Source organism: Pristiophorus japonicus, chromosome 23 (genome assembly GCF_044704955.1).
Source record: "Pristiophorus japonicus isolate sPriJap1 chromosome 23, sPriJap1.hap1, whole genome shotgun sequence".
Lineage (NCBI taxonomy): Eukaryota > Metazoa > Chordata > Chondrichthyes > Pristiophoridae > Pristiophorus > Pristiophorus japonicus.
In genome coordinates, this window is record NC_091999.1 from 49,086,221 (window position 1) to 49,104,870 (window position 18,650).

The window sequence follows — 18,650 nt, forward strand, 5'->3', positions numbered from 1 at the left end:
CACAAAGGAAAAGGAGGTGGGGTGGCATTGCTAGTTGAAGAGGAAATTAATGCAATAGTCAGGAAGGACATTTACGTGGGTGGATCTGTGGAATATCAAAGGGAAAAAAACGCTAGTGGGAGTTGTGTACCACCAAACAATCGTAGTGAGTTTGCTGACAGCATCAAACAAGAAAGTAGGGATGTGTGCAATAAAGGTACATCAGTTATCATGGGCGACTTTAATCAACACATAGATTGGGCTAACCAAACTGCTAGTAATACGGTGGAGAAGGATTTTCTGGAGTGTATTAGGGATGGTTTTCTCGACCAATATGTCGAGGGACCATCTAGAGGGCTGGCCATCCTCGACTGTTTGATGTGTAATGAGAAAGGACGAATTAGCAATCTTGTTGTGCGAGGCCCCTTGGGGAAGAGTAACCACAGTAAGGTAGAATTCTTTGTTAAGGTGGAGAGTGAAACAATTAATTCTGAGACTGGGGTCCTGAACTTAAGGAAAGGTAACTTCGATGGTATGAGACATGAATTGGCTAGAATAGACTGGGAAATGATACATAAAGGGTTGACGGCAGATAGGCAATGGAAAACATATAAAGATCACATGGATGAACTTCAACAATTGGACATCCCTGTCTGGAGTAAAAATAAAATGGGGAAGGTGGCTCAACCGTGGCTAACAAGGGAAATTAAGGACAGCGTTAAATCCAAGGAAGAGGCATATAAATTGGTCAGATAAAGCATCAACCCGAGGACGGGGAGAAAGTTAGAATTCAGCAGAGGAGGACAAAGGGTTTAATTAGGAGGGGGGAAATAGAGTATGAGAGGAAGCTTGCTAGGAACATAAACACTTCCATAAATATGTGAAGAGAAAAAGAGTAGTGAAGGCAAACGTAGGTCCCTTGCAGTCAGATTCAGGTGAATTTATAATAGGGAACAAATACTTTGGTTCTGCCTTCACGAAGGAACTCGTGCATAATCTTCTGGAAATGGTATGTGACCGAGGGGCTAGTGAGAAGGAGGAACTGAAGAAAATCCTTATTTGTGGGAAATTGTGTTAGCGGAATTGATGGGACTAAAGGCCGATAAATCCCCGGGGCCTGATGGTCTGCATCCCAGAGTACTTAAGGAAGTGGCCCTAGAAATAGTGGATGCATTGGTGATTATTTTCCAACAGTCCATCGATTCTCGATCAGTTTGTATGGACTGAAGGGTAGCTAATGTAACACCACATTTTGAAAAAGGAGGGAGAGAGAAAACGGGTAATTATAGACCAGTTAGCCTGACATCAGTGGTGGGGAAAATGTTGTAATTAATTTTTAAAGATGAAATAGCAGCCCATTTGGAAAGCAGTGACAGGATTGGTCCAAGTCAGCATGGATTTATGAAAGGAAAATCATGCTTGACAAATCTTCTAGAATTGTGTGAGGATGTAACTAGTAGAGTCGACAAGGGAGAACCAGTGGATATGGTGTAGTGGGACTTTCAAAATACTTTTGACAAGGTCCCACACAAGAGGTTGGTGTGCAAAATTAAAGCACATGGTATTGGGGGTAATGTATTGACGTGGATAGAGAATTCGTTGGCAGACAGGAAGCAGAGAGTCGGGATAAACGGGTTCTTTTCATAATGGCAGGCAGTTACTAGTTGGGTGCCACAGGGCTCAGTGCTGGGACGCCAGCAATTTACAATATACATCAATGATTTAGATGAAGGAATTTTGTATAATATCTCCAAGTTTGCAGATGACATTATGCTAGATGGCGGTGTGAAATATGAGGAGGATGCTAAGAGGCTGCAGGGTGATTTGGACAGGTTAGGTGAGTGGGCAATTGCATGGCAGATGTAGAGTAATATGGATAAATGTGAGGTTATGCACTTTGGTGGCAGAAACACGAAGGCAGAATATTATTTGAATGGCGGCAGATGAGGAAAAGGGGAGGTGCAACGAGATCCGGGTGTCATGCTACATCAGTCATTGAAGGTTGGCATGCAGGTGCAGCAGACAGAAAGAAGGCAAATAGCATGTTGGCCCCATATCTTGGGGATTTGAATATCGCAGCAGGGCGGTCTTGCTGCAGCTGTACAGGGCCTTGGTGAGGCCTCACCTGGAATACTGTGTTCAGTTTTGTTCTAATCTGAAGAAGGACGTTCATGCTATTAAGGGAGTGCAGCAAAGGTTCACCAGACTGATTTCCGGGATGGGAGGACTGACATATGAGGAGAGATAGGATCGCCTGGGCCTGTATTCACTGGTGTTTAGAAGAATGAGAGGGGACCTCAGAAACATTCTGACGGGACAGGGCAGGTTAGATGCACGAAGAATGTTCCCGATGTTGGGGAAGTCCAGAACCAGTGGTCACAGTCTGAGGACAAGGGATAAGCCATTTAGGACCGAGATGAGGAGAAACGTCTTCACTCAGAGAGTTGTTAACCTGTGGAATTCTCTTCGGCAGAACGTTGTTGATGCCAGTTCATCAGATATATTCAAGAGGGAGTTGGATATGGCCCTTATGTTAATGGAATCAAGGGGTGTGGAGCGAAAGCTGGAAAGGGGTCCTGAGGTGAATGATCAGCCATGATCTTATTGAATGTTGGTGCAGGCTCGAAGGGGCGAATGGTCTATTCCTGCAACCTTTTTCTATGTTTCTATGTTTCTATGTTTCAGGGTGCATGCATCTAATGGCCCAGTGTGCTGTGCCATTTCTTTTAACTGGGTGCTATTTATTGAATCTGTAACTCGCCCGGTTTGTATCTGATCCATATTGTGTCTCACCTGACCAATCATCCACCTCCCATAGGCATGACATGTGTCTCTTTTCCTGTCCTCGGCATCGTCCTCTCAATTCCTGCTTATTTAGCTCGTTAATTGTTCGTGCATGGCCTTCCAATACGGATACACCCTGTAGCATTTTTTGGATGTTTTGGATCCTAACTGTGAAGATTCTATCCCAATCCTGGTCTGTTTCCTGATTAGTAACTCCGTTGTTCCCCTCAAACTATCTGCACTTGCCTGGATCGCCTGTATATCTGGTGCACCTACTAGAGATGTCCCTGTACAGTTAATACGTCACCCTGGATCCATTTCTCCGTGATGCCAATTACATCATATTCATTAATTGCTGCCTGTGCAGTTAATTTGTCCACCTTATTACGAATACTCCTCGCATTGAGGCACAATGCCTTCAGGCTTGTTATCTTAACACACCTTGTCCCTTTAGAAGTTTGCTGCAATGTGGCCCTTTTTGATTTTTTCCTTTGGGTTTCTCTGCCCTCCACCCTTACTTTTCTGCCCCCAAAGGTTCCCATCCCGCTGCCATATTAGCTTAACCCCTCCCCAACAACACGAGCAAACTCTCCCTCGTGGACATTGGTTCTGCTTAGGTGCAGACTGTCCGGTTTGCACAGGTCCCAGCTCCGCCAGAACGGTTCCAATGTCCCAAGAAATTGAATCCCTCCCTTCTGCAACACACATTCATCTGAACTATCCTGCGATTCCTACTCTGAAAAGTGGTAGCTATCCCTGAGATTGCTACCTTTGAAGTCCGATTTGTTAATTTAGCTCTCAGCTCCCTTAATTCAGCTTCTAATTCCTCAGACACAGAGAGTCAGACTCAAACACATAAAGTGCACTCTAAAGACAGAGAGTGAGAGGCACAGATACATTGCACAATCCCATTTGTTTGAATGTTACAAAGTTATCGACAAATGCAGATTCAACAGAATAGATTCGGGTATAACTGAGCAGGATGGCAGGAAATCGGTTTGAATTTAAAGATTTACCAGGAGTGGGGTTCGAACCCATGCAGGTATAAAGCCATTGGATTTTCCTTCCAACACCTTAACAACTCGGCCATCCTGGTTTTGTCAGTATTCGGATTTTGTCTCTGTGAGAATCTGGGCTGCAGCTCCACTCTCACAGACACAGGTTTTTAATGAGCATTTTCGAATATTTATAGTAATATTGACACAGGGGCAACTCTCCTGTTCTTTTTCGAGTAATGCTCTGGAAACTTTCATATCCACCCAAGGGTGCAGACGGAGATTCAATTTTACATTTTATCCGAAAGTCAACAGCTTCAACAATACAAAATCCCCCAAGTGCTGCATTTGAGTGTCAGCCAAGATTATATGCTCAAGTCTCAGGAGTGGGACTTACACACACAACCTCCTTATTCAGCCGAGAATGCTGCCACTGAACCAAAGCCGATACCAAAGTTCACATCAGTATTATTTTCCCCAAGTCATTTTATAAAGTTTCAGGACATACAGAAGTAATATTCAACATTTTAAAAAAGCTTCATCCTGGTCGGGGAATTGAACGCCTACCTCGCGCGTGACAGAGAGGGATATTAACTAAGACACGAATGAGGAGCTGACGGGTGTGGATTCTGTCAGTGCAGGAATCGAGCTGAGAACAGAAATGGACACCATGAGAAGTAGACAGGCACATTGAGAAAGAGAGACAAACCGACAAACAGGGAGAGACAGACAGCAAGATAGAGACAACATGAGACAGAAAGTGTGAGACTGAGAAGGAGAGGCAGACTGAGTGAGAAAAAGACACAAACACACACACATACAGATATAAAGAGAGAGAGGGAAACAGTGAGAGAAAGACAGTGATAAAGACAGTAACAAGGAGAGAGACAGATGAAGAGTGAGCGACAGATAGAGAGATATACAGAGATATAAACAGAAAATGATGGAAATACTCAGCAGGTTAGAGACAGGAACTATCAGAGACAGGCAAATAGAGACAGTCAGGTCGAGACATAGATAGACAGAGATGATGGGAATGAGAGAGACAGTCAGACAGAGAGACTGAGAGAATCCCACTGGAACAGAACTGGACATCGTGAGAAAGAGACAGACACGTTGAGAGACAGACAAACAGGGAAACAGGGAGAGACAGACAGCGAGATAGAGGCAAAGAGAGACAGAAAGTTTGAGACTGAGTGGGAGGGTCAGACTGAATGAGAAAACGACTCCAACACATACATACACAGAGATGTGTTTGTGTGCTCCATAAAGAGAAGGAGGCAAATATGATGCGATGACAGAGACAAAGACAGGGACAAAGAAAGAGACAAAGAGGGAGACAGATAGAGAGAAAGACAGATAGAGACAATAATTCGGTTCTGTCTTTATAAAGGAAGATACAAAAAACCTTCCGACTGTACGAGGGGACTGTGAGTCTCGTGAGAATGAGGAACTGAAAGATATCCTTATTGGCGGGAAATTGTGTTGGAGAAATTGTTGGGATTAAAAGCCAATAAATGCCCGGCTCCTGATAGTCTGCATCCCAGAGTACTTAAGGAAGTGGCCCTAGAAATAGTGGATGCATTGGTGATCATTTTTCAACAATTATTCGACTCTGGATCAGTTCCTATGGACTAGAGGGTAGCTAATGTGATGGCACTTTTTAAAAAAGGAGGGAGAGAGAAAGCAGCTAATTATAGACCGGTTAGCCTGACATCAGTCGTGAGGAAAATATTGGAATCAATCATTAAGGATGAAATAGCAGCCCATTTGGAAAGCAGTGACAGGATCGGACCGAGTCAGCATGGATTTATGAAAGTTAAATCACGCTTGACGAATGTTCTGGAATTTTTTGAGGATGAAATGAGTAGAGTGGACAAGGGAGAACCAGTGGATGTGGTGTATTTGGACTTTCAATAGGCTTTTGACAAGGTCCCACACTAGAGATTGGTGCACAAAATCAAAGCGCATGGTATTGGGATTAATGTACTGACATGGATAGAGAACTGGTTGGCAGACAGGATGCAGAGAATCGGGATAAACGGGTCCTTTTCAAACTGGCAGGAAGTGACTAGTGGGGTGCCGCAGGGTTCAGTGCTGGGACTCCAGCTCTTTACAATATACATGAACGATTTGGTTGAAGGAATAGAGTGTAATATCTCCAAGTTTGCGGATGACACTAAACTGGGTGGCGGTCCGAGCTGTTAGGAGGACGCTAAGAGGCTGCAGGGTGAATTGGACAGATTAGGTGAGTGGGCAAATACATGGCAGATGCAGTATAATGTGGATAAATGTGAGGTTATCCATTTTGGGGGCAACAACACGAAAGCAGAATATTATCTGAATGGCGGAAAACTAGAAAAAGGGGAGGTGGAGTGAGACCTTGGTGTTATGGTTCATCAGTCACTGAAAGTGGGCATGCAGGTACAGCAGGCGGTAAAGAAGGCAAATGGTATGTTGGCCTTCGTAGCTAGAGGATTTGAATATAGGAGCCAGGAGATCTTACTGCAGTTGTACAAGGCCTTCGTGAGGACACACCTGGAATATTGTGTTCAGTTTTGGTCTCCTAGTCTGAGGAAGGACGTTCTTGCTGTTAAGGGAGTGCAGCGAAGGTTCACCAGACTGATTCCAGGGATGGCAGGACTGTCATATGAGGAGAGATTGGATCAACTAGGCCTTTAATCACTGGCGTTTAGAATGATGAGAGGGGATCTCATAGAATCATATAAGATTCTGACGGGACTGCACAGGTTAGATTCGGGAAGAATGTTCTCGATGTTGGGGAAGCCAGAACCAGGGGACATAATCTTAGGATAAGGGGTAGGCCATTTAGCAGTGAGATGAGGAGAAACTTCTTCACTCAGAGAGTTGTTGACCTGTGGAATTCCCTGCCACAGAGAGTTGTTGAAGCCAGTTCATTGGATATATTCAAGAGGGAGTTAGATATGGTCCTTACGGTTAAGTGGATGAAGTGGGATGGAGAGGAAAACAGGAAAGGGTAACTGAAAGAATGATCAGCCATAATAATATTGAATGGCGGTGCAGGCTCGAAGGGCCTAATGGCCTACTCCTGCAGTTATTTTCTATGTTTCTATGTTTCAAAAACAGAAAATGATGCAAATACTCATCAGATTAGAGACGGGGACAAAATGAGACAGGCAAAGACACGGACAGGGAGGATGGGAAAGAGAGAGACATTCAGACAGAGAGTCTGAGAGAATCCCATTGGAACAGAACTGGACACCGTGAGAAAGAGACAGATTGAGAGACAGAGACAAACAGAGAACCAGGCACAGACAGTGTGAGTCAGAGAGAGGCAGACTGAGGAAGATAAAGGCTCAAGCACACAAACACATACACAGCTCTCTAAAGAGAGAAAGGCAGAGACTGAGATACACAGCTACATTTCATAATTTCATTTCATGATCGACTTAGAGTGTCACAGAGTTACAGAAAATTGCAGATTCAACAGATGAAAATCACGTATCACTGGGCAGGATGGGAAAAATCACTGTTAAATTAAAGTGATTCTAGGATTGGGGTTCGAATCCACGCGGGAAAAACCCATTGAATTTTATGGCCAACGCTGTATCCACTCGCCCATCCTGGTCTTTGTAGCGTTTGGATTCTGTCTCTGTGAGAATGTGGCCTTCAGCTCCACCCCCACAGCAACACACACACATACACATCGGGTTTCAGTGAGCATTTACGAAAATTTTTAGTAATATTGACACGGGCGCAACTCTCCTAATCTTTTTCGTGTAATGCTCTGGGAACTTTCACATCCAGCCGAGGTTGCAGACGGAGCTTCAATTTAACATTTCAGCCGATTGTCAACAGCTTCAACAATGGAAAATTCCACAAACACTGCATTTGAGTGTCAGCAAAGATTATCTGCTCAAGTCTCAGGAGTGGGACTTACACACACAACCTCCCGATTCAGTCGAGAATAGAACCAATGAACCAAGTCCGATACCAACGATCACAACCGTATTATTTTCCCCAAGTTTTTAAAAAATTTCCAGGACATACCACATTCATGGTGATGATTTGCATCGACAGTTTCACATTCACAGAGACATACATATAGATAAACATACACAGACACACACACACACAATAACCAAAAATATACACGCGTCAACATAGAAACATAGAAACATAGAAATTAGTTGCAGGAGCAGGCCATTCGGCCCTTCGAGCCTGCACCACCATTCTTTAAGATCATGGCTGATCATTCAACCTCAGTACCCATTTCCTGTTTTCTCTCCATATCCCTTGAACCCTTGAGTCGTAAGGGCCATATCTAACTCCCTCTTAAATATATCTAACTAACTGGCCTCAACAACTTTCTGCGGTGGAGAATTCAACAGGTTAACCACTCTCTGAGTGAAGACGTTTCTCCTCATCTCGGTCCTAAATGGCTTACCCCTTATTCTTAGACTGTGACCCCTGGTTCTCGAACTCCCCAGTAACGGAAGCATTTTTCCTGCCTCTCAATTGTCAAATTTAGTCAGAATTTTATTTGCTTCTATGAGATCCCCTCTCATACTTCTAAACTCCAGTGGATACCAGCCCAGTTGATCCAGTCTCTGCACATATGTCAGTCCTGCCATCCCGGGAATCATGCTGGTGAACCTTTGCTGTACTCCCTCAATAGCAAGGACGTCCTTCCTCAGATTCGGAGACCAAAACTGAACACAATATTCCAGGAGTGGCCTCACCAAGGCCCTGTACAACTGCAGTAAAACCTCCCTGCTCCTATAGTCAAATCCCCTCGCTATGAAGGCGAACATGCCATTTGCATTCTTCACCGCCTGCTGCACCTGCACACCAACTTTCAATGACTGATGTACCATAACACCCAGATCAAGATATACACAGGTTGCCTTAGGCAAATAGATGGATAGACAGGCAGGGTCACTGTCGCTACTTTGTCTGGCTTTTGCGTTTTTCAGTCGAGAATGCTGCCACTGAACCAAAGCCGATACCAATGTTCACAACCGTATTATTTTCCCCAAGTCTTTTTGAAAAGTTCCAGGACATACCAAATTCATGGTGATGATTTCCACAGACAGTTGTACAGACACAGAGACATATATACAGATAGACAGACACAGAGACTCACACATACATACATAACCAAAAATATACATGCACCAACGGACATGCACAGATGCCGGAGACATCTCGAGGGATAGACAGGCTGAGTCACTGTCGCTACTTTGGCTGATTTTTGCGTTTTTCTATCCGTATGTATCGTGAATATTGCAGATTAATAAAAATGAGATATAGATGTCAGTGTTGAAAGGTGTGGGACGTTATTCCACCTATCTCAGGATTAGTTTTGCAAAAACCTGGTTAAATTGTGAAGAAAATTGCTGAGAATCGTAGTCGGCAGGATTCGAACCTGAGCGCCGAAAACCAAAAGGATTTCAAGCCAATCGCATTAACCACTCGACCACAATTACTGCGTCTTTGGCACTTTAAATGTTACTCAGAAAAAACTCAGTCATCCATCTCTGTGTAGCAGACGGCCACAGAATCCTGAAAAAGTCTCTGTTTGCAAAAAATCTGGAAGAGGCAATCGCCTCTTGCTGTATTTTTACTGTTCTATATTGTTCTGGAACTTTTCAATATGAATCTATACCAAGAAAGAGAAGTAAAATTAGACATTTTGAAAAAACTGCTTTTCCGTCGGGGAATTGAACCCGTTTCTATTTCTTAACAGGGGAGCAAAATTACGACTATACGGACGAAGGTGCGGGCGATGTCAGAGCAGTAATCGAGCTGTGAACAGAAGTCGACAGACACATTGAGAGACAGAGACAAACCGACAAACAGGGAGAGATAGACATCGATAGAGGGACAACAAGAGACAGAAAGGGTGAGTCTGAAAAGTCACGCAGACTCTGAGAAAAAGACTCAAAAACCTACATATACAGAGATGTGTGTGTGTGATCAATAAAGAGAGAGAGTGAAAGAGTGAATGAAAGACAGTGATAAAGACAGTGACAAGGAGAGAGACAGATAGAGAGAGAATGACAGATAGAGAGATTTACAGAGATATAAACAGAAAATGATGGAAATACTCAGCAGGTTAGAGACAGGAACTACCAGCGACAGGCAAAGAGAGACAGATAGGCAGAAATATAGACAGACAGAGATGATGGGAAAGAGTGAGACAGTCAGACAGAGAGACTGAGAGAATCCCATTCGAAAAGAAATGGACACCGTGAGAAAGTGACAGACACATTGAGAACCAGAGACAAACAGGGAAATGGGGACAGACAGACAGTGAGATAGAGACAAAGAGAGACAGAAAGTTTGAGACTGAATGGGAGGATCAGACTGAATGAGAAAAAGGCTCAAACACATACATACACAGAGATGTATTTGCGTGCTCCATAAAGAGAGGGAGGCAAATAGTGATGGAATGACAGAGAAAAGGAGAGGGACAAAGAGAGAGACAAAGAGGGCGACAGATAGAGAGAAAGACAGATAGAGAGAGAGCCATAGAGAAAAAAACAGAACATAATGGAAATATTTATCAGGTTAGAGACAGGGATTAACAGAGACAGGCAAAGACATGGACAGACAGAGATAATGCGACTGAGATAGGCAGTCAGACTGAGAGTCTGAGAGAATCCCATTGCAACAGAACGAGACACCGTGAGAAAGAGACAGATTGAGAGACAGGGACAAACAGAGAAACAGGGACAGAGAGAGTGTGTCAGAGAGAGGCAGACTGAGAGAGACAATGACTCAAACACATTCACAGCTCTCTAAACAGAGAGAGTGGCAGAGACCGAGCAACACAGATACATTTCACAATTTCATTTCATTGTCGGCTCAGAATGTCACATCGTTGCAGAAAATTGGAGATTCAGCAGATGAAAATCGGGTATCACTCGGCAGGATGGGAAAAATCTCTGTTTAATTAAGGAATCACCAGGAGTGGGGTTTGAACCCACGCGAGTATATAACCCATTACATCTTAAATGCAACGCCTTTACAACTCGGCCATCCTGGTCCTGATCCTGTCAATGGTTGGACTCTGCCTCTGTGAGAATCTGGACTTCAGCTCCACCCACACAGACACAGAGGATTTCAGGGAGCATTTACGAACATTTTTCGTAATATTGACACGGGCGCAACTCTCCTATTCTTTTTCGACGAAGGCTCTGGGAACTTTCACATCCACCCGAGGGTGCAAATGGAGCTTCAATTTAAAATTTCAGCCGATGGTCAACAGCTTCAACAATGCAAAATGCCCCAAATACTGCATTTGAGTGTCATCCAAGATGATGTGTTCAAGTCTCAGGAGTGGGACTTACACACACAACCTCCTGATTCAGTCGAGAATGGAGCCACTGAACCAAAACCGATACCAAAGATCACAACCGTATTATTTTCCCCAAGTGTTTTAAAAGTTCCAGGACGTACCAAATTCATGGTGATGATTTCCACAGACAGTTGCACATACACAGAGACATACATACAGATAGACATACACAGACACGCGCACACACAATAAAAAAAATATACATGCATCACCATAGAAACATAGAAATTAGTTGCAGGAATATGCCATTCGGCCGTTCGAGCCTGCACCACCATTCAATAAGATCATGGCTCATCATTCAACCTCTTTTACCCCTTTCCTGCTTTCTCTCCATACCACTTGATCTCTTTAGCCATAAGGGCCATATCTAACTCCCTTTTGAATATATCTAATGAACTGGCCTCAACGACTTTCTGCGGTAGAAAATTTCACAGGTAAACCATTCTCTGAGTGAAGAAGTTTCTCCTCATCTCGGTCATAAATGGCTTACCCCTTATTTTTAGACTGTAATGCTTGGTCTCAAACTACCCAGCAATGAGAACATTCTTCCAGCCTCCAATCTCGTCAGAATGTTATATGTTTCTGTGAGATCCCCTTTCAGTCTTCTAAACTCCAGTGGATACCAGCCCAGTTGATCCAGTCACTCCTCATATGTCAATCCTGCCATCCCGGGAATCATGCTGGTGAACCTTCGCTGTACTCCCTCAATAGCAAGGACGTCCTTCCTCAGATTCGGGGACCAAAACTGAACACAATATTCCAGGTGTGACCTCACCAAGGCCCTGTACAACTGCAGTAATATCTTCCTGCTCCCATACTCAAATCCCCTAGCTATGAAGGCGAACATGCCATTTGTTTTCTTCACCGCCTGCTGCACCTACATGCCAACTTTCAATGACTGATGTACCATGACACTCAGATCAAGATATACACAGGTTGCCTTAGACAAATAGATGGATAGACAGGCAGGGTCACTGAGGATACTTTGGCTGGTTTTTGCGTTGTTCTATCCGTATGTATCGTGAATACTGCAGATTAATGAAAGAAAGAAAACAGCGGCTGCATCGAAAGATGTGGGACGTTGCTCTATCTATCTCAGAATCAGTTTTGCAGTAACGTGGTTAAATTGTGAAAAGAATGAAATATGCTGAGAAACATAGTCGGCAGGATTCAAAACTGCGCAGAGAAACCCCGATGGATTTTTTGTCCATTGTCTTACACACTCGGCCACGACTATTAGCTCGCTGCATCATTAAATGTTACTCAGATAAAACTCAGTCATCCATCTCTGTGCAGCAAACGGCCACAGAATCAGGAAAAAGTCTCCGTTTGCTAAAAATCTGGAAGAGGCAACCTCCTCTTCCTGTATTTGTACTGTTCTATATTGCCCTGGAACTTTTTAATATGAATCAACACCAAGAAAGAAGTAAAATTCTGCATTTTGTAAATGCTGCCACCGCGTCGGGAAGTAGAACCACGGTCTCCAGCGGAACAGGCGGGGATACTCACCGCTATACTAACGAGCATGAGTTCTATCAGAGCAGAAAGCGAGCTGTGAATGGAACTGGACACCATGAGAAGACGACAGACACATTGCGAGACAGAGACAAACCGACAAACAGGGAGAGACTGACAGCGAGATAGAAACAATGAGAGACAGAAAATGTGAGACTGAGAAGGAGAGGCAGACTGAGTGAGAAAAAGACTCAAACACACACATATACAGAGATGTGTGTGTGTGATCTATAAGGAGAGAGGGAAAGAGTGAAAGAAAGAGAGTAATAAAGACAGTGACAAGGAGACAGAGAGCGACAGATAGAGAGTGTCAGAGATAGAAACACTAATGCTGGAAATACTCAGCAGGTTAGAGACAGGAACTAACAGAGGCAGGCAAAGACATGGACAGACAGAAATGATGGCAAAGAGAGAGTCAGTCTTACAAAGAGTCTATGAGAATCCCATTGGAACAGAACTGGACACCGTGGGAAAGAGACAGAGACACAAGAACAGACAGAGTGAGTTAGACTGAGAGCGAAAAACACACAAACACAAACACACCTCTCTAAAGAAAGAGAGAGGCAGAGACCGAGCGACACCGATACATTTCACAATTTCATTTCATTTTCGGCTCAGAGTGTCACAGAGTTGCACATTCAACAGATAAAAATCGGGTATCACTGATGAGAATGGGAGGAAATCCGTGTTAAATTAAAGAAGTAGCAGGAGTCAGCTACGAGAACACGTGGGAAACATCCAATTTAATTTTAAGGCCAAAGCCTTAACCACTCGGCCATCCTGGTCCTGTCAGAATATGGATTCTGTCTCTGTGAGAAACTGGGCTTTAACCCCACCCCCACAGACACACATACCTGGAGGCTTTCAGTGAGCATTTACGAACATTTTTAGTAATATTGACACGTGGGAAACTCTCCTATTCTTTTTCGAGTAGGGCTCTGGGACCATTCACACACACCCGATAGTGCAGACTCAGCTTCAATTTAACATTTCATCCGAAAGTCAACAGCTTCAACATTGCAAAATTCCCCAAGTGCGGAACTTGAGTGTTAGCCAAGATGATATGCTCAAGTCCAAGGAGTGCGACTTGAACACACAAACACCCGATTCAGTCGAGAATGCTGCCACTGAACCAAAGCCGATACAAACGTCCACAACCGTCTTATTTTCCCCAAGTCTTTTTTATAATTTCCAGGACATACCAAATTCATGGTGATGATTTCCACAGACAGTTGCACATACACAGAGACATATATACAGATCGACAGACAGAGACACACCCACATACATAACCAAAAATTTACACGCACCAACGGACCTACACAGATGTCTTCAACATATAAAGGGATAGACAGGCTGACTCACTGTCGCAACTTTGACTGATTTTTTGTGTTTTCCTATCCGTATGTATCGTAAATATTGCAGATTAATAAAAATGAGAAAAAAATGTCAGTGTTGAAAGGTGTGGGACGTTATACCATCTATCTCAGGATCAGTTTTGCAAAGTTCTGGTTAAATTGTGAAATGGCATGAAAAAATGCCGAGAATCGTAGTGGACAGGCTTCAAATCTACGCAGGGAAAACCCAATGGATTTTTAATCCATCGTCTTAACCACTCGGCCACTTCAAATGCGACTCTGTCTTCTTAAACGTTACTCAGAAAAAACTCAGTCATCCATCTCTGTGCAGCAGACGGCCAAAGAATCCTGTAAAAGTCTCCGTTTACTAAAAATCTGGAAGAGGCAATCTCCTCCACGTGTATTTTTCCAGTTCTATATGGCTCTGGAACTTTTTAATATGAATCTCTACCAAGAAACAGTAGAAAATTCTACATTTTGAAACACCTGGCTTCTAGTCGGTGAATTGAAACCCGATCTCTCGCGTGACAGGCGGGGATACTCACCACTATACTAACGAGGAACTTACAGGTAGCAGCTCTGTCAGAGCAGGGATCGAGATGTGAACAGAACTGGACACCATGAGAAGTCGACAGAAACATTGAGAGACAGAGACAAACCGACAAGCAGGGAGAGACAGACAGCGAGTTAGAGACAACAAGAGTCAGAAAAAGTAAGACTGAGAAGGAGAGGCAGACTTCGTGAGAAAAAGACTCAAACGCATACATATACAGAGATGTGTGTATGTGTGATCTATTAAGAGAGAGAGGGTCAGAGTGAGAGAAAGAAAATGATAAAGACAGTGACAAGGAGAGGAACAGACAGAGAGAGAGAGATAGAGACTAAAACAGAAAATGATGGAAATACTTATCAGGTTAAAGGCTGGACTAACAGAGACAGGCAAAGACATGGACAGACCGAAATGTTGGGAAAGAGGGAGCCAGTCAGACAAAGAGTCTGAGAGAATCCCATTGGAACAGGCGTGGGCACCGTGAGAAAGAGACAGATTGAGAAACAGAGACAAACAGAGAAACAGGGACAGACAGAGTGAGTCAGAATGAGAGAGACAAAGGATCAAGCATACAAACCTATCTGAAGAGAGAGAGAGAGGCAGAGACCGAGCGACACAGATACATTTCACAATTTCATTGCATTATCGGTTCAGAGTGTCACATAGTTACAGAAAGTTGCTGATTCAACGGATGAAAATCCGGCATCACTGATCAGAATGGGAGGACATACGCGTTAAATTGAAGATATAACATGAGTGGGGTACGAACCCACGCGGGAAAAAACCCCATTGAATTTTAAGGCCAACACCTTAACCACTCGGCTATCCTGTTTCTGTGCGAACCTGGTTTCTGTCTCTGTGAGAAACTGGGCTTCAACCCCAACCCCACATACACAAAACAGACATATCAGCTTTCAGTGAGCATTTACGAACATTTTTAGTAATATTGACACGGGGGCAACTCTATTATTCTTTTTCGAATAATGCTCTGGGACCTTTGATATCCACCCGAGGGTACAGACGGAGCTTCACTTTAACATTTCATCCGAAAGTGAAAGCTTCAACAATGCAAAATTCCTCAAGTGGTGCACTAGAGTGTTTGCCAACATTATATGCTCAAGTCTCAGTAGTGCGGCTTGAACACACAAACTCCAGATTCAGTCGAGAATGCTGCCACTGAATCAAAGCCGATACAAAAGATCAAACCGTATTATTTTCCCGAAGTCTTTTTTATAAGTTCCACGACATGCCAAATTCATGGTGATGATTTGCACAGACAGTTGTACATACACAGAGACATATATAGAGATAGACAGACAAAGAGACACACACACACACACACATAACTAAAAATTTACACGCACCAACGGGCATGCACAGATGCCTTAGACATCTCGAGGGATCGACAGGCTGAATCACTGTCGCAACTTTGACTGATTTTTCCATTTTCTTATCCGGAAGTATCGCGAATATTGCAGGTTAATAAAAATGAAAAAAAAATGTCAGTGTTGAAAGGTGTGGGACGTTATTCCATCTATCTCAGGATCAGTTTGGCAGAGAACCGGTTAAATTGTGAAATGGAATGAAAAATGCTAAGAATCGTAGTCGGCAGGATTCGAACCAGCGCGGGATAACCCAATGGATTTCTAGTCCATCGCCTTAACCACTCGGCCACGACTACTGTGTCGCAGCTTTTTTAAACATTGCTCAGAAAAAAACTCAGTCATCCATCTCTGTGCAGCAGACGGCCAAAGACACCTGAAAAATTCTCCGTTTGCTAAAAATCTGGACGAGGAAATCTCCTCTCCCTGTATTTTTACAGTTCGATATTGCTCTGGAACTTTTTAATATGAATCTCTTCCAAGAAATAGAAGTAAAATTCTACAACTTGAAACAACTGCCTCTTCGTCGGGGAATTAAACCCCGGTCTGCCGCGTGACAGGCGGGGATAGTCACCACTATACTAACGAGGAACTGAAGTGTACCAATTCTGTCAGAGCAGGAATCGAGCCACTGTGAACAGAACTGGACACCATGAGAAGTCGGCAGACACATTGAGAGACAGAGACAAACCGACAAACAGGGAGAGACAGACAGCAAGATAGAGACAACGAGAGACAGAAAGTGTGAGACTGAGAAGGAGAGGCAGACTGAGTGAGAAAAAGACTCAAACATATACATATACAGAGATGTGTGTGTGTGATCTATTAAGAGATAGAGGGAAAGAGTGAGCGAAAGACAATGATAATGACAGTGACAAGGAGAGAGACAGATGGAGAGAGAGCGATAGAGACTAAAACAGAAAATGATGGAAATACTTCTCAGCTCACAGGCAGGGTCTAGCAGAGACAGGCAAAGTCATGGACAGACCGAAATGATGGCAAAGAGAGAGCCAGTCAGACAAAGAGTCTGAGAGATTCCCATTGGAATAGACGTGGTACCATGAGAAAGAGACAGATTGAGAGACAGAGACAAACTGAGAAACAGGGACAGACAGAGTGAGTCAGACTGAGAGAGACAAAGACTCAAACATACGAAAACATACACAACTCTCTGAAGAGAGAGAGTGGCAGAGACCGAGCGACGCAGATACATTTCATTTCATTATCGGTTCAGACTGTCACATTGTTACAGAAAATTGCTGATTCACCGATGAAAATCTGGTCTCACTGATCAGAATGGGAGAAAATCCGTGTTAAATTAAAGAGACACCAGAAGTGGGGTACGAAGCCACGCGGAAAAACGCATTGAATTTTAAGGCCAACGCCTCAACCACTCGGCTATCCTAGTCCTGTGAGAACCTGGATTCTGTCTCTGTGAGAATCTGGGCCCCAACTCCACATACAAACACATACACATCGGCTTTCCGTGAGCATTTACGAAAATTTTAATAATATTGAAACGGGGGCAACTCTCCTATTCTTTTTCGAGTAATACACTGGGAACTTTCATATCCACCCGAGGGTGCAGACGGAGCTTCAATTTAACATTTCATCCGAAAGTCAACAGCTTCAACATTGCAAAATTCCCCAAGTGCTGCACTTGAGTGTTAGCCAAGATGATATTCTCAAGTTTAAGAAGTGCGACTTGAACACACAAACTCCCGATTCAGTCGAGAGTGCTGCCACTGAACCAAAGCCGATACAAAAGTTCACAACCGTATTATTTTCCCCAAGTCTTTTTTATAAGTTCCAGGACATACCAAATTCATGGTGATGATTTCCACAGACAGTTGCACATACACAGAGACATATATAGAGATAGACAGACACAGAGACACACACACATATAACCAAAAATTTGCACGCACCAACGGGCATGCTCAGTTTTTGAACGTACATTTTTGAAACGGATGTATGGTGAATATTGCAGATTTATAAAAATGAGAAAAAAATGTCAGTGTTGCAAGGTGTGGGACGTTATTCCATCTATCTCAGGATCAGTTTGGCAGAGAAACGGTTAAATTGTTAAATGGAATGAAAAATGCTGAGAATCGTAGTCGGCAGAATTCGAACCTGCGCAGGATAACCCAATGGATTTTTAGTCCGTCGCCTTAACCACTCGGCCACGATTACTGTGTCTTTCAGGGACAGACAGAGTGATTCAGACTGAGGGAGACAAAGACTCAAACATCTGAACAATGCACTATTCTCTGAAGAGAGAGAGAGACAGGCAGAGACCGAGCGACACAGATACATTTCATTATCGGGTCAGATTGTCACATTGTTACAGAAAATTGCAGATTCAAACGATGAAAATCCGGTTTTACTGATCAGAATGGGAGGAAATCCGTGTCAAATGAAAGAGATACCAGGAGTGGGGTTCGAACCCACGCGGGAAAAAAACATTGAATTTTAAGGCCAACGCCATTACCTTTCGGCTATTCTTGTTCTGTGTAAACCTGGTGAGTACTTGGTTGAGATTCACTCAGAAAAAACTCAGTCATCAATCTCTGTGCAGCAGACGGCCAAAGAATCGTGAAAAAGTCTCCGTTTCCTAAAAATCATGAAGAGGCTCTATCCTCTACGTTTATTTTTACAGTTCTTTATTGCTATAGAACTTTTTAATATGAATCTCTTCCAAGAAACAGAAGTAAAATTCTACATTTTAAAACAACGACCTTC

At 43.4% G+C, this 18,650-nt stretch overlaps 4 non-coding genes across 4 annotated transcripts; all 4 read right to left on the bottom strand.

Annotated features, from left to right (window-relative positions):
* Positions 1-10,707: 10,707 nt before the first annotated feature.
* Positions 10,708-10,791, bottom strand: trnal-uaa (transfer RNA leucine (anticodon UAA)). The gene has a single exon. It is a non-coding gene; the product is annotated as a tRNA-Leu (tRNA).
* Positions 10,792-15,274: 4,483 nt separating this feature from the next.
* trnal-uaa (transfer RNA leucine (anticodon UAA)) lies at positions 15,275-15,358 on the bottom strand. The gene has a single exon. It is a non-coding gene; the product is annotated as a tRNA-Leu (tRNA).
* Positions 15,359-16,126: 768 nt separating this feature from the next.
* trnas-aga (transfer RNA serine (anticodon AGA)) lies at positions 16,127-16,207 on the bottom strand. The gene has a single exon. It is a non-coding gene; the product is annotated as a tRNA-Ser (tRNA).
* A 1,813-nt stretch (positions 16,208-18,020) lies between these two features.
* trnaf-aaa (transfer RNA phenylalanine (anticodon AAA)) lies at positions 18,021-18,101 on the bottom strand. The gene has a single exon. It is a non-coding gene; the product is annotated as a tRNA-Phe (tRNA).
* Between the last annotated feature and the right edge of the window lie 549 nt (positions 18,102-18,650).